Consider the following 14,448-nt stretch of genomic DNA (forward strand, 5'->3'; position numbering starts at 1 on the left):
TGCCTCACACCCACTACAATAGATTGTACACACAAATGCATGTGTACCATCTACTCTAATATATATTTTCATTCTGAAAGGTAAATTTACCACCAGTGCTATAGATTATGGCTCTATGCTATACATTTGCAAAAATCCTAAAGAAAAGAGTAAATTATACGGGAAGAAATTACCAGCTACTAATATATTCCCCAATACCAGGGGCCATGAAATTCTTTAACGTGTGTCAAAACTACTTCCAGTGATTACAGCATCAGTGGGGAAAATGAAAAAAAAAATGTACATGAAAGGAAAATAAACCTTTTTTCCTTTTGTTCATATAATAACGTGCTTATGTAGTCAATGAAGTGAATGAGGTAAATTGTTAGGTTGCCGTGAAACACAGGTTTATATGCCATTATGGTGTATCCTAAATAGGCTGCAGTTCACAGCTTTACCACCCAAGGGGAACAGGAGAGCAATAGTTATATGAAGCACTAAGATATTTCCAGGGACTTCTCCCTTGAAAGAACTTCCTCTCCCCTTAAAGTGCAGAGAAACTACAAATAATAAGTTGCTCCCTATGATTTCAGGAGCACCAAAATGCTCCACTGCCCGAACTATTTCCCTTCAAAAGACCCAGAAATCTTCACATTATTCATACCTTTGAATAGAGATTATGAAGACGCTGGTGATGAGAATTTCATTATCTGATTGGGTGATAAATATAATGGCCTGTGAACTAGGATCAGACCTGCACATGTGTTTGCTTTGAACACAAGGCAATTAAAAAAATTAATCTACATTTCAACACAGAGAACTTTCGCATAAACATCTACATTCTGCACTTCCTTTGAAAACTTGAAAACAGCTAAGATTAAACTCACCTTCCTAAACAGAAAACAATGACTTTGGGTAAGTCACAACTAGGGAAGTGAAAATTCCAGTCCCCTTCAAGGTCCTCCTAGCTGGACTCAGAACCAAATTAAAGTGACACAGATTAACAGAAGAAAACAAAAGTAATTTCATAGGTATAAGGAATCCACAGAGACATAAAATTCCAAAGACAATCAGGCAAAATGAGGTATGCATGTCCTCATGATTTCTAAGCAAGGAGCACCTTGCCTACAATGAAAAGTGCTAATTTAAAATTTACTTTCCTTTGGAAGTATTGTTATTCTCACTTTATTTCAAAATGGTCATTCCAAGTGCCAAAGTTTTTTTTTTAAAGATTTTTTATTTATTTATTTGAGAGAGAGAGAGAGAGAGAGAGAGCACATGAAAAGGGGGAGGGTCAGAGGGAGAAGCAGACTCCCTGCTGAGCAGGAAGCCTGCAGCGGGACTCGATCCTGGGACTCCGGGATCATGACCTGAGCCGAAGGCAGTCAGTCGCTTAACCAACTGAGCCACCCAGGTGCCCCTCAAGTGCCAAAGTTTTAAGACATCAGAAAGATCCCAAGATATCTGCGTAATGCATTAAAAACAAAGTTGTCATACTTCACTTTTAAAGATCTCTTTGAAGCCATGATGTGTTCAGGATAAAAAAGATGTTTCAACTTCTGAAAATGTCATTCCTATTCTCTGTAAGTCCCTATCTACTCTTCTCCAAATTCACTTTCTACCTTTCTCTGACCTGCTCAGTGCTCTTGGAAGACTATTTTCTTTTATTAGAATGACTGGAGCTCTCTTAATGGTTGCATTGATTTATTTATTACATTTAGTTAGTAGGCAACAGGAGAAGATTGGCAGGGTGGAAAAGAAAAAGGGATAGAAGAGAGGATATAGAGGAGAGATCCCTATACTTAATGAAATCTACCCACACTTAATGGCTGTGCCTAACTGTGGTTCGTCCATGGTCACAGTTCATTTAGTATAGGACTTTTTACACAGCTCCAAACTCTCTCTAAACTCCAGTAACGCCATTTTCTCCCTGTGGCCCCGAAGGCCTAAGGGTGGTAATGGCATCCCATTGTGACTGGTTCCTGGGAAACTCCACAATTATTATACAGTTCTCGTATCTCTGAGTATTCCTCTCTAATAGATATCTTGAAACATTCAATTAGATTCTGTCTCCTGACAGGACCCCGACTGATAAAGAAACCATTACCAAATCTGATATTTTGGTTAAAAGCTTTTATACAACCTTAATTTTTGAAGTATGCTTGTTAAAGAAATAAAAAATAAAACCCATGAATAGTATAAAATGATGACGGCATGAAGTATATAATATTTGTAATTAACTAGATATATGACTATTTAAGTGTTTCTTTTTGCAAAGTCAAGTTTGCATAAATGTGTACCATTTTAACATAATATATTTTAGCATGGGAGAAAACACTGAATAAAGTAATCCTAATGGCAAGACCATCCTTCATTATGAGAGAATGTCAATTCTCAAATTAAACCCCTCAATCCATTGAGGATGGTTGATGAGCATTACAATATTCTGAGTATTGAAAATACTGATTACTTAATAAAGCACTTTTTTAGCACTGGGGTTGAATATGCCTTGTAAATCAAAATGCCGGAAATAATTACTTTCATTAAAACCAAGCCATTAGGATACTCAAATAAGTGTAATTTTGGCACCCTGGCAACTATGAAAGACAAGTAACAACTCTTCATGGTGATGACAAGGATTTACTAAAAAACAAATGTTCCACAGCCTATCCTGAACCAAAGATAGATAAAATTACTTAATACCATTTCATTTATAACTAAAATACTGGACAGTTATCATCACTATGAACTATGATATGATGTCCGTAAATTCTTAAAATATTCTAAAGTGAATATTGAATTACTAAAGGAACCAAAATATGCTATGTCTACTTTTGGTTTTCTGTATACTTAAGTGCATCATTTTGATATTATTGGTAATTGTGAATGTACATACGTTTTAGCTTTATTTAAGAAATGCTGTTAGATATGTAATTTATGCAAGATGTACTCAGAACTATGGATGAAATGACAGAGAATAATAATGTTGTCTAAATATTCTGGACAGGGGTGCCTGGGTGGCTCAGTCGTTAAGCACCTGCCTTCAGCTCAGGTCATGATCCCAGGGTCCTGGGATAGAGCCCCGCATTGGGCTCCCTGCTCCGCAGGAAGCCTGCTTCTCCCTCTCCCACTCCCCCTGCTTGTGTTCCCTCTCTTGCTGTGTCTCTCTCTGTCAAATAAATAAAATCTAAAAAATAAAATAAATATTCTGGACAACTGAAAATAATTTTGAGTGTCAATAAATATTTTCCCTCTCTCCCTATGTCAGATAGGAAGAATTTGGCTCTTCATACAAATACATTAAATAAAAATGTAATATTAACAGGATAAAATATATATTAATATTTTAATATTCCTACCAATTTCTAAATTCTCCCACCTCAGTTGTTCCATTTATAACAAACAGCAGAATACTAGCTTATGAGTACTTACGGTCAATATTTGTATTCCTTATTTTTTTTTATTTGATCATTTATTCTGCTTTAGGCTGTCTTTAGACATCTGTGACGGTGACAAGGAAATTCATCACCCTCAAAGATGATGCATTTAAATCATTTTGAGATTGAGTGGTTAAAGAGTAAAATGCTCCAAAATATAATACAAAGTAGGATGCATTTACTTATGGTCTCTCAAGTGAAAAGAGAACTTGAACATGAGACTGTAGCTCATGTTTCTCTGAACAAGGGGGAGGCCATCCCCATTGCCAGGTATCACTTGTGTTTCTTCTACCTGTGGGTAATGTAGGGCACATGCCAAAATGAGTTCAATTTTTTAAAAGCAGGAGTTTTAACAACAGGATTTGGAGAAGAATGTGCCAGTGGGTACCATACTTCCCCTGCCTCATATCAGGTCTTCCTGCATGCAGTCTTTTCAGATTCAAAATTACTTTTCATATTGCAGCATCACTGATCGTTCTAAAAAAAGCACATTTTTTAAAATGCCATCCCATGTCTTGCCATAAGACTTCCCAAAACTTGCTATATTCAAATGCCTTAACAAGGCATGAAAGTAGAAGTATCATCTCTTGTCACTAACCACCCCAACCTTATTTAGCCATATTTCATGCTCTAATTATACTAAACTGGTTACAGCTCCACACATATTTATTTCCTCTGTCATATCCGGAATTTTGCACATGCCTGGCACACCCTTTACCACCTCACAATCGCTTTTCCTAATGCTAACACTTGTCAGCCAAAACAATCTTCCTCTGGGAAGAGTCCTATGACTCTCAAAGACTATTAAATACCCTTCCTTCATTTTTTGCAGAGTACTCTATAATTCCTTGATCATACCACTTAATCTTACTGTATGTTCACTGACTGGTTGTCTAGCTTTTTCACTACACTAAAAGCTCCATGAAAAGTCATTTTGCTACTCATTAGATCCTCAACTTGTAAAATAATAGTTGCAAATAATTTACTGTTGTTAAGTGAAGAGGCTTCTTAATCTATAGCACAGATTTGTTACTTCAGAGAATCAGTGGCCAAGTGGGCAATCTCCAACTAGGAGAGCATGAAACTAGAGGAGGGGGACTGGCACTTTGGGTGTCTGTCATATTTAGAAACTCAATCTATACAGTGGTATGCTATATAAAGATGTCTCTCTTCTAAGTTTTATTTTATTTATTCTGTGTGTGTGAATAGTCACTAGAAGGCACCCACAGAAACTTTAAAACTATAAGGCTTTTCCCCTTTATTACCAATGATGGGCACTTTAAAAACATCAGGGCAAGGCAGAGAATGCTCTCCATGAGACACAGAAAAGAGAGAAAACCATTTTGTTATTGAATAAGCACTAAAGCAGATCTGCTGGGAGATTACAAGGATGGAAAGAAATTCCACCACATATATCACCAAGCAGTTATAATCTGAAAAAGGAGTAACCATAACTTGTCTTCCCATAAGAGGACTTTACAACATCAATTCTTATACATTGTTTATTCGTTCATCCCAAATTTACCTGTCATTGTGGTAGCCATTTGTTTTAGCTAACTGCCTCTGTATGAAGGAAAACTAAAACTTCTATCACTAGGACAAGCATTTGGTTATAGCTCAGAGTAAGGCATCCCCACAGTGACAGGGAGATAGAGGCACTATATTCCTTGATGTTTGCATTTTCAAAGGGATGTCTCCCTGACCCTTAAGAAAAACACCCTTGGGTTGTAAAGCTCAAAAGAGGTTTACCTAGACTTTAAAAACATCTATAGAGATATCAAAGGGAAACAAGAAAGAGTCACAAACAACAGGTTTCTCACAGAAATGTACTGAAAAACAGAGGGGGAAAGATCAGTTTCCCCAATGGCAACAGGAAAAAAATCATTTTTTAAAAATTTACCCTCGGGGCGCCTGGGTGGCTCAGTCAGTTGAGCGACTGCCTTCGGCTAAGGTCATGGTCTCGGGGTCCTTGGATCAAGCCCCACATCGGGCTCTGTGCTCAGCAGGGAGTCTGTTTCTCCCTCTCCTTCTGCCACTTGCTCAGCTTGTGCTCTCTTGCTCTCTCTGTCAAATGGATAAACAAAATCTTTAAAAAAAAAATTACCCTCAACACCATTCAACTCAAATAGTTAGAGCTTTGACATGCGGCTGTTGCTAGAAGACACTACTTTGTCTATCACAATCCATACACTTTACACATTACAGAATAAATCTATTGAAAAACACACGTCTATGGCTTTAAAAAAACATATATTTATGTATGTGATATTAAGATACACAAATCGTATCACTGATCCACACCTTTCACTTGAACTCAGGACTCATATACAGAGGATATATTAAAATATATAAAGAATGGTTTTGCCAGGGTATTAACAATCATAAGAGATACCAGTATGTATCCCACATAGGTATGCACTATATAAGCAACTGTCTACTAAAATTTTGAAGAAATAACTAATATGTATGTTAAAGGTAATGTGTTCAAACTTCTATGGCTAAGCTGCTGATACCATAGACTTCCCTATATTGTTAAAGGTGACTCCATTCTTCAGTTGCTTGGGCCAAAAAAGTAGGAGTCATCACTGACTTCCTTTTATCTCTTATATTGCCATCCAGTGTATAAGGAATTGTTTTCTCAAACTCCAAAAATGTTTACCCAAATCTAAACATTTCTTACACCCTTCACTGTTAAGTCTAAACTACCATTTTTTACCTAGATTATTGTAAAAGCTCCACTTAATTAGTCTCCATGGTTCACATCTTGTGTTCCTACACTCTCTTCTCCAGAAAAAAGTCAGAATTATTCTCAAAAAACTTGTCAGATCATAGATCTCTTTCTTTTTGAAAATTAATTATTTATTTATTTATTTATTTATTTATTTCTGAGAGAGCAAGAGAGCAGCAGTAGGAGAAGAGGGAGATAGACAAGCAGACTCCATGCTGGGCGCAGAGCCCGACACAGGGACTCTACCTCAAGAATGGAGCTGAAATAAAGAGTTGGATGCTTAACCCACTGAGCCACCTAGACGCCCAGATCATACTTCTCTTCTGTTCAAATCTCCAATGATACCGCACTTTACTAGAGAAGTCAAAGTCTACAAAATGGTTTACAAGGCCCCCTGTTAATTCTGACACCTCATCTCCTATTACTACTGTCTTTCCTGATCACTCTACTGTATCCACACTAGCCACTAGAAACTCTTCAAACATTCTAGGTGTGCTCTGGCTATGAAGTCTTAGAACTGCTTATTTGTTCTGTCTTGAATTCTCGGTCCTCAGCTCTTGGTATGGCTCTGCCCTTCACTTCTATCACCATTTTTGGGAAGTTCATTTTGTAAATATATTTTTGATTAAGACAAAATTTATATAACATAATATTCACCTTGTTTAAGTGAAAAATTCAGTATTTACTATTATTGTTACAGGGTTGCACAATAATCACCATTTTACAATTCCAGAAATTTTTCAACAGCTCAAAATGATACTTCATAATCACTATGCTTGAACTTCCCCATTGCCTCATCTTTTCAGTCCATAGCAACCATTTATTGGCTTTCTGTCTCTGTGGATTTATTTATTCTGGTCATTTTATACAAATGGAATTGTATAATATGTGCCCTTTTATGTCTGACTTCTTTCACATAGCATGCTGTTCTTTAGGTTCATCCATATTTTACATGTAACAGTATATCACATTCATGTTTATAGGTGAAAATATTCCATTGTATAGATACACTAAAATTTTGTCTATTCATCTGTTGATAGAGAGGGACATTAACTTTTAAGTATTGAAGTATAAATTCAACATTAGAATATCCACAGTTATAATTTGTAGTGAGGATTATACATGATATGAATAGACTGCTATATAAAAATTATATGTAGGGGCGCCTGGGTGGCTCATTCGCTGGGCATCTGCCTTCAGCTCGGGTCATGATCCCAGGGTCCTGGGATCGAGCCCCTCATCGGGCTCCCTGCTCAGAGGGAAGCCTGCTTCTCCCTCTCCCACTCCCTCTGCTTGTGTTCCCTCTCTCGCTGTGTCTCTCTCTGTCAAATAAATAAATAAAATCTTTAAACAAAACAGAATTTAAAAAATGATATGTAAATTACTTGCCTGCAAGTATTTTTTAATAAACTCCCATCTAGCTCCTTTTCTATTAAATACATGAATGTTATACTTTCATCAATCTATAACCTCTGAGAGCTTATATTTGGACTGGGGTTAGCCAGATCTCTAAGACAACAATGGACTTTTGGGTCTGTACATTAAAGATTAGCCCAAGTAATTATAACTATAAAACTCACCTGAAATGAGAGATCACCAAGGCATAACCTTCTGGAATTCAACCAACAGAGAAACATCTGTGCCAGAATATTTTACCTTTCTTTTCTTTTTCCTTTTCTTTTTTCTTTTCTTTTCTTTCCAAGAGACTATTCAGTTAGATACTCAACCCTGTTACACGTATACGTACTATGCTCAAAGATGGTTGGAATGTTCTGAGAGGTCTTTATGACATCAGGACTCTCAAAGATCTGCCCACCTGGGAGTGAATAGCACAATACTCAAGATATTCAAGATTGGTGGCCTTTACTGTTGAAGGAGAGGCATCAGCTTAAGAAGGAACCTGGGTTTCTACCACCTTTAACTTCCAAGGGCAGTCTGCATGCCCTTAAATATAAGGAAACACAATTGGCCAAGTTTACATGGACTGTGGCTAAATAAAATAGAGTTTTGATGTTTTTAAAATTAATAAAATTTATATACTATAAAGTTCAGTAATTTATACTGTATATCTTAGTACTTCTTAGCATAATCAAAAGGTTGTGCAAGCAGCACCACTATCTACATTCAGAATATTTTCATCATTCCAAAAAAAGACCCCATTTGGGGCACCTGGGTGGCTAAACATCTGCCTTTGGCTCAGATCATGATCCCAGGGTCCTGGGATCAAGCCCCACATCGGGCTCCCTGCTCCGCGGGAAGCCTGCCTCTCCCTCTCCCATTCCCCTTGCTTGTGTTCCCTCTCTCGCTGTCTATTGCTCTGTCAAAAAAAAAGAATCTTAAAAAAAAAAAAAACCCATTCACAAAAACAACCATTCCCCACTCTCCCTCCCTAGATCCTGGCAACCACTAATCTACTTTCTGACTCTTTGGATTTTAATATTCTCTACATTTCATATAAATGGAACACACAACCTGTGGCCTTTTGTGACTCCCTTCTTTAATGTAGCATGTTTTTGAAGTTCATTCATATTGTGGCATACATCAGAATGCATTCCTACTTATCCTATCATATAGATATAAACTTTTTATTTAGCCATTTATTCATTGATGGGCATTTCGTTATACACAATTTGAATATTATGAATAATACAGCTATATACATTTCAGTACATTGATGTACAAGTGTTTGTGTGGACATAACCCTCACTTTTTCAAAAATTAAATATCTCCTTCACATGATGGTGTGCCCTAACCATTCTATTTAAAATTATACCATTGCCTCCTCCTGGATTACATTCCCTGTTCCTACTCCCTGGTTACTTCTCTCTATGACACTTGCAACAATTTGTTTATTGTTCATCTTTCTCCACTAGAATACAAATTACATGATGGTAGAGAATCTTTTCTATTTTGTTTCGATCTCTACCCTCAATGTTGGAAAACTGCCTTATTCAGAACAGAAGCAAAACATGTATTTGTTGATACTTTGTGCCTTTTGTTCATAGCTATTACTATCCACACTGCCCCCTGTATGACCATGGTTTAAAAAGCCAGGCCCAATAAGATCTCCACCATCTGCCTTCTTTATGAAAGGAATCGGAAGCGTGGACATCCTCCAGATACACTATTTTCTAGACATCACCACGCTATCTACTAACACAGAGGACTAAGAAAACATTGCAGGGGGAGATGGGAGGCTGGTAAATATCTCCCAACTTCCTAAAGAAAAACAGTATGATAGAACTGTCAAGATACATGAACTGGATCATACGGGGGTTAAGCACAAACACTGTGGAGGCAAAAGGTTGGGATATGAATCCTACTCTGATGCGTTTTAGCTATATGACCTTGAGTAAGTTAACATCTTTACCCTCCTTTTCTCATATATAAAATGGGAGTTAACTGTAGCTACCCTGTGGGGTTGTCATGAGGATATATGCATTAAAAAATGTGAAGCATTTATGATAGTGTCTGGCACCTAGTAACTATTACTATCATCATTGTTGTCCTCACCACCATCATATAAAATGTAAAACAACTCATAATTTTCTTTACTCCACAATGGCATGGAAATTATAAAATTATGAAATTTCCATCAATGTATAAAGCAAAGAAATATCACACACACTTTGATATTGCCCAATTGACAATGACATTTCAAGTAAAGAATATGCATAATAAAAACAATTATATCAATTAACATTTACTTAGAGGCAGTGCAGTATAATAATTAGGGGAATAGTCTCTGGAACCACGGTTACCTGAGCTCAAAACCTTACTATTCAGCTTACTAGCTAGGTGACCTTGAACAATGTACATAATCTCTCTGTATCTCATTTTCATTAAATGAATATAATAGTATCTAGTTCTTGGATTGCCACTGAGAATTATTTATACATGCTAAGGGCTTAGTTGAGTGCCTGGCACCTAGTTAGTGTTCACTATATTCTAGCTAGTATTACTGGTACTGTATTCCATGCACTATGCACGAAGACCTCTACCCTATGTCCAAGGAACCCAAATTGCTCCCAAACACTTTATGTTGTACCAATAATAGAAAGCTTAATGTCACAGCGAATTTCTATCTTCCTGACTCAATTTTGTCTCCTTTAAAAGCATATAACTATTTAATCTCCATACCTCAAATATCTAGGAGCTAGATTAAACAATAGTATGCAATACTGCCTAGGATGCTGTAAATGATAAATGCTTGTGGATGGAAAGAAAAGGATGGCAGAAGATAATAAGCCCATTAAAGGTAAGTTGCTACCACTCTGTCCCACAGTCACAACTTCTTCATATGTTTTATATATTGGCCTTCTGACTCATGTCTCTCTCCATTTTCTGCTCACTTGAGCTTCTAGGCTTCAGGGCTAACGAATGAAGCAGAGGTCTCAGAGGTTCCTCCGTCATTAGCCATACATATGCCCAGAATAGTTAGGCCCTAATGTCAAAGTTTCCCATCAATCATTTCATACTTTTTTTTAAAGATTTTATTTATTTATTTGACAGAGAGAGACACTGTGAGAGAGGGAACACAAACAGGGGGGTGGGAGAGGAAGAAGCAGGCTCCCAGATGAGCAGGGAGCCCGATGCGGGGCTCGATCCCAGGACCCTGGGATCAAGACCTGAGCCAAAGGCAGAAGCTTAACGACTGAGCCACCCAGGTGCCCCAATCATTTCATACTTCTAACAATGTTTTAAAGGATAGCCTAAATGGACACATCATCAGTTTGCAGTAAACTCATAAATAACTACACCATTCTAAAGTCCTACTACACTAAGAAACAGGAGGATCTGTCAATAATATTTTTTAATGTATAAAAAGCTTTATTTTTTTATTTTTATTTTATTTTATTATGTTATGTTAATCACCATACATTACATCATTAGTTTTTGATGTAGTGTTCCATGATTCATTGTTTGTGTATAACACCCAATGCTCCATGCAGAACATGCCCTCTTTAATACCCATCACCAGGCTAACACATCCCCACACCCCCTCCCCTCTAGAACCCTCAGTTTGTTTCTCAGAGTCCATAGTCTCTCATGGTTTGTCTCCCCCTCCGATTTCCCCCCCTTCATTTTTCCGTTCCTACTATCTTCTTTTTTTTTTTTTAACATATAATGTATTATTTGTTTCAGAGGTACAGGTCTGTGATTCAACATTCTTATGCAATTCACAGCGCTCACCATAGCACATACCCTCCCCAATGTCTATCACCCAGCCACCCCATCCCTCACAGCCCCCACCACTCCAGCAAACCTCAGTTTGCTTTCTGAGATTAAGAATTCCTCGTATCCGTGAGATCATATGATACATATCTTTCTCTGATTGACTTATTTTGCTTAGCATAATACCCTCTAGTTCCATCCACATCATTGCAAATGGCAAGATTTCAGGGTTTTTTTGATGGCTGCATAATATTCCATTGTATATATAGACCACATCTTCTTTATCCATTCATCTGTTGATGGACATCTTGGCTCTTTCCATAGTTTGGCTATTGTGGACATTGCTGCTATAAACACTGGGGTGCACATACCCCTTCGGATGCCTACATTTGTATCTTTGGGGTAAATACCCAGTAGGGCAATTGCTGGGTCGTAGAGTAGCTCTATTTTCAACTTTTTGAGGAACCTCCATACTGTTTTCCAGAGTGGCTGCACCAGCTTGCACTCCCACCAACAGTGTAGGAGGGTTCCCCTTTCTCCGCATCCTCGCCAACATCTGTCTATAATATTTTAAGATAGGTTTTTAAATTACCAGGAGTTGGATTTCTCTGATAAAGAAGTAATGAAGTAAAACAGGTCATTTTTTAATAAGCATAGCCAACATCTGTCAGATTCATTGCAAACAGCATGACAGGGCAGGCTTCATTTTCACAGAATGGACTCAAAAATATCAAATGGTAGAGGTCTTAAATCCTTTATTCGTATTTATGATTTTACATTTGAAATGGGCTGTCAGTATCAATATTGGGTAATTGTCAGTTCCACAGAAAATTCAACATCACAAGCCAGACAAAGAAATTATTCATTATCTTCTGAAGTTTCTCTCCCAAATTTGATCCAGATTCTAATTGGCTGAGACACCATCTCAGCTTTTAGTTAATACTAAAATACATCATCCAAAGAATTAAGTATCTTATTTTTCATGAAAAAAAAATTATGGCTGTGACAAAATATTACTGATTAGGGAACTCTTTAAATTACAGGCCTCCAAACAAAATTTTGATATTTTGAGGGGATGAAAGGAGCAAAACAAAGAAGATTCTCTAACGTTATCCCCAGAAATGACATCCACTGGTTCCAAGGAAAGCCAGAGCATCTACCTTATATATAACAAAACAAGCAGGGGCCCCTGGGTGGCTCAGTCGGTTAAGCATCTGCCTTTGGCTCAGGTCATGATCCCAGAGTACTGGGATCGAGCCCTGCATCGGGCTCCCTGCTCAATGGGGAGTCTACTTCTCCTTCTTCCTCTGCCTGTCACTTCCCCTGCTTGTGCTCTCTCTCTCTCAGTCAAATAAATAAAATTAAAAAAAAAAACAAGCAAAATATAAAAACAAGAATAGGTATGTTCCCATGTTTGATTATATTTCCATTAATCTTCAATGAATATGAACAGTAGTCCAATAGCTTCAGGGAAGAAAAGAATTTAACTTCTGAGCTAGAGGTGACAAACAACAAATAGGAAATAATGTATCTATTCACCAGATACCCTCACAAATGCTGACAACTTATTTTCTGGGCTTTCTTGAACTTCTGAATCTAGCATTATTATCATTGATTTGGGTATTCATGTACTACTCTCCTTGCCTGATTAACCCTTTTTATTGAACAAGGTCTAAATTGCCACCAATAGTTGTAATGAAAAGTGGAAAGTTGTAATACAAGATAGAAGGTGATACAGGCTGTGAAATGGTATGGGAAAGGTATTGTGAAAATGGAAATTAAAAAAGGACAGTTAAGACAGTGTCTGCTAGGTTTCTCCACTGTAAAGTTATCTGCCAAAGACCCTTGGATCATCCTTCCACCCAAAGGAATATCTCTTGAAAGCTCAGAGACCAGGGTTGGGCAGTGGCTAGTGGATAAAAAACAAAAGCTGCATCTCAGCTAAAGCACAGACCCTACTCTTCTGGAGAGAGAGGTTTGGCTATTTTATGCACACTCAAGCAAATGAAATTTCCTGATTTGTGCTGCCGCAATGGATATTCAGTTCAATTCATTTCAACCCAACAACTATTATTTAATAAGTGTTCAGCCAAGTGTTGGATGCTAATGTGGAGAAAAGTATACAATATCCTGTGCCCTTGAGGAACTCAAAACCTCATATTGGAATTAAGTAATCGCACCAGGTAATAAATGAGTACATATCCAAGTGAGTGATACAGGTTATACATACCAGAATAGTTCAAAAGAGGGATGAACTGGGGTAAGCTCTGATAGGTTGGACCAGTCATGAAAGACTTCAGAGAAGAGATAGAATGTAAGCTGGGTCATTAAAATAAAGTTGAAATTGAATCATGTACTACTTGAAAATATCACATGTGTATTAACTGGAGGTAGCAGAACGGTTAAAAACAGCCATGAACTAATATTTCTGATATGAGCTGTCTTAGAAATTAACTATAAAAACCTAGGTAAATTGCTTAGACTCTTTGAATCTCAGATTTTCTATTCATAAATTAAGGGGATTTGGCAAGATCATTTCTCAGGACCTGGAAGCAATACTGCATTCAAGCTGTGATTCAATGATTGGTTCCAGGCTCTGAAAAATTATGTACATAAAGAGAACAACTGTTTTTCTTTAAATATTACTGCAATTTTCATCGTTCACTCAATTCAAGCTAGATTTTATCCACATAGCGATGTTTTTAGGACTCTCAAACACAGTTGCTTAGAATGGCAAGAATGGTTAGATAAATACTTGATGTGGACTGGGTGTTAAAAATGGAAATTTGTGGGGGGTACCTGGGTGGCTCAGATGGTTAAGTGTCTGCCTTCGGCTCAGGTCATGATCCCAGGGTCCTGGGATCGAGCCCCATGTCCAGCTCCTGGCTCAGCGGGGAGCCTGCTTCTCCCTCTCCCTCTGCCTCTCCCCCTGCTCATGCTCTCTCTCTCTCTGTATCTCTGTGTCTCAAATGAATAAATAAAAATCTTTTAAAAAAAAAGGAAATTGGTGGAAGTTATGGCAATCTTTAGAGTTCCTGCCCTTCCTGATGAAGGAAAGGTACTTATTTTTAGCTCTAGCTTACTATTGCCAACATGAACAAGAAACCACTGTGGCAATATCCTCTAGGT

Source organism: Zalophus californianus, chromosome X (genome assembly GCF_009762305.2).
Source record: "Zalophus californianus isolate mZalCal1 chromosome X, mZalCal1.pri.v2, whole genome shotgun sequence".
NCBI classification, from domain to species: Eukaryota; Metazoa; Chordata; class Mammalia; order Carnivora; family Otariidae; genus Zalophus; species Zalophus californianus.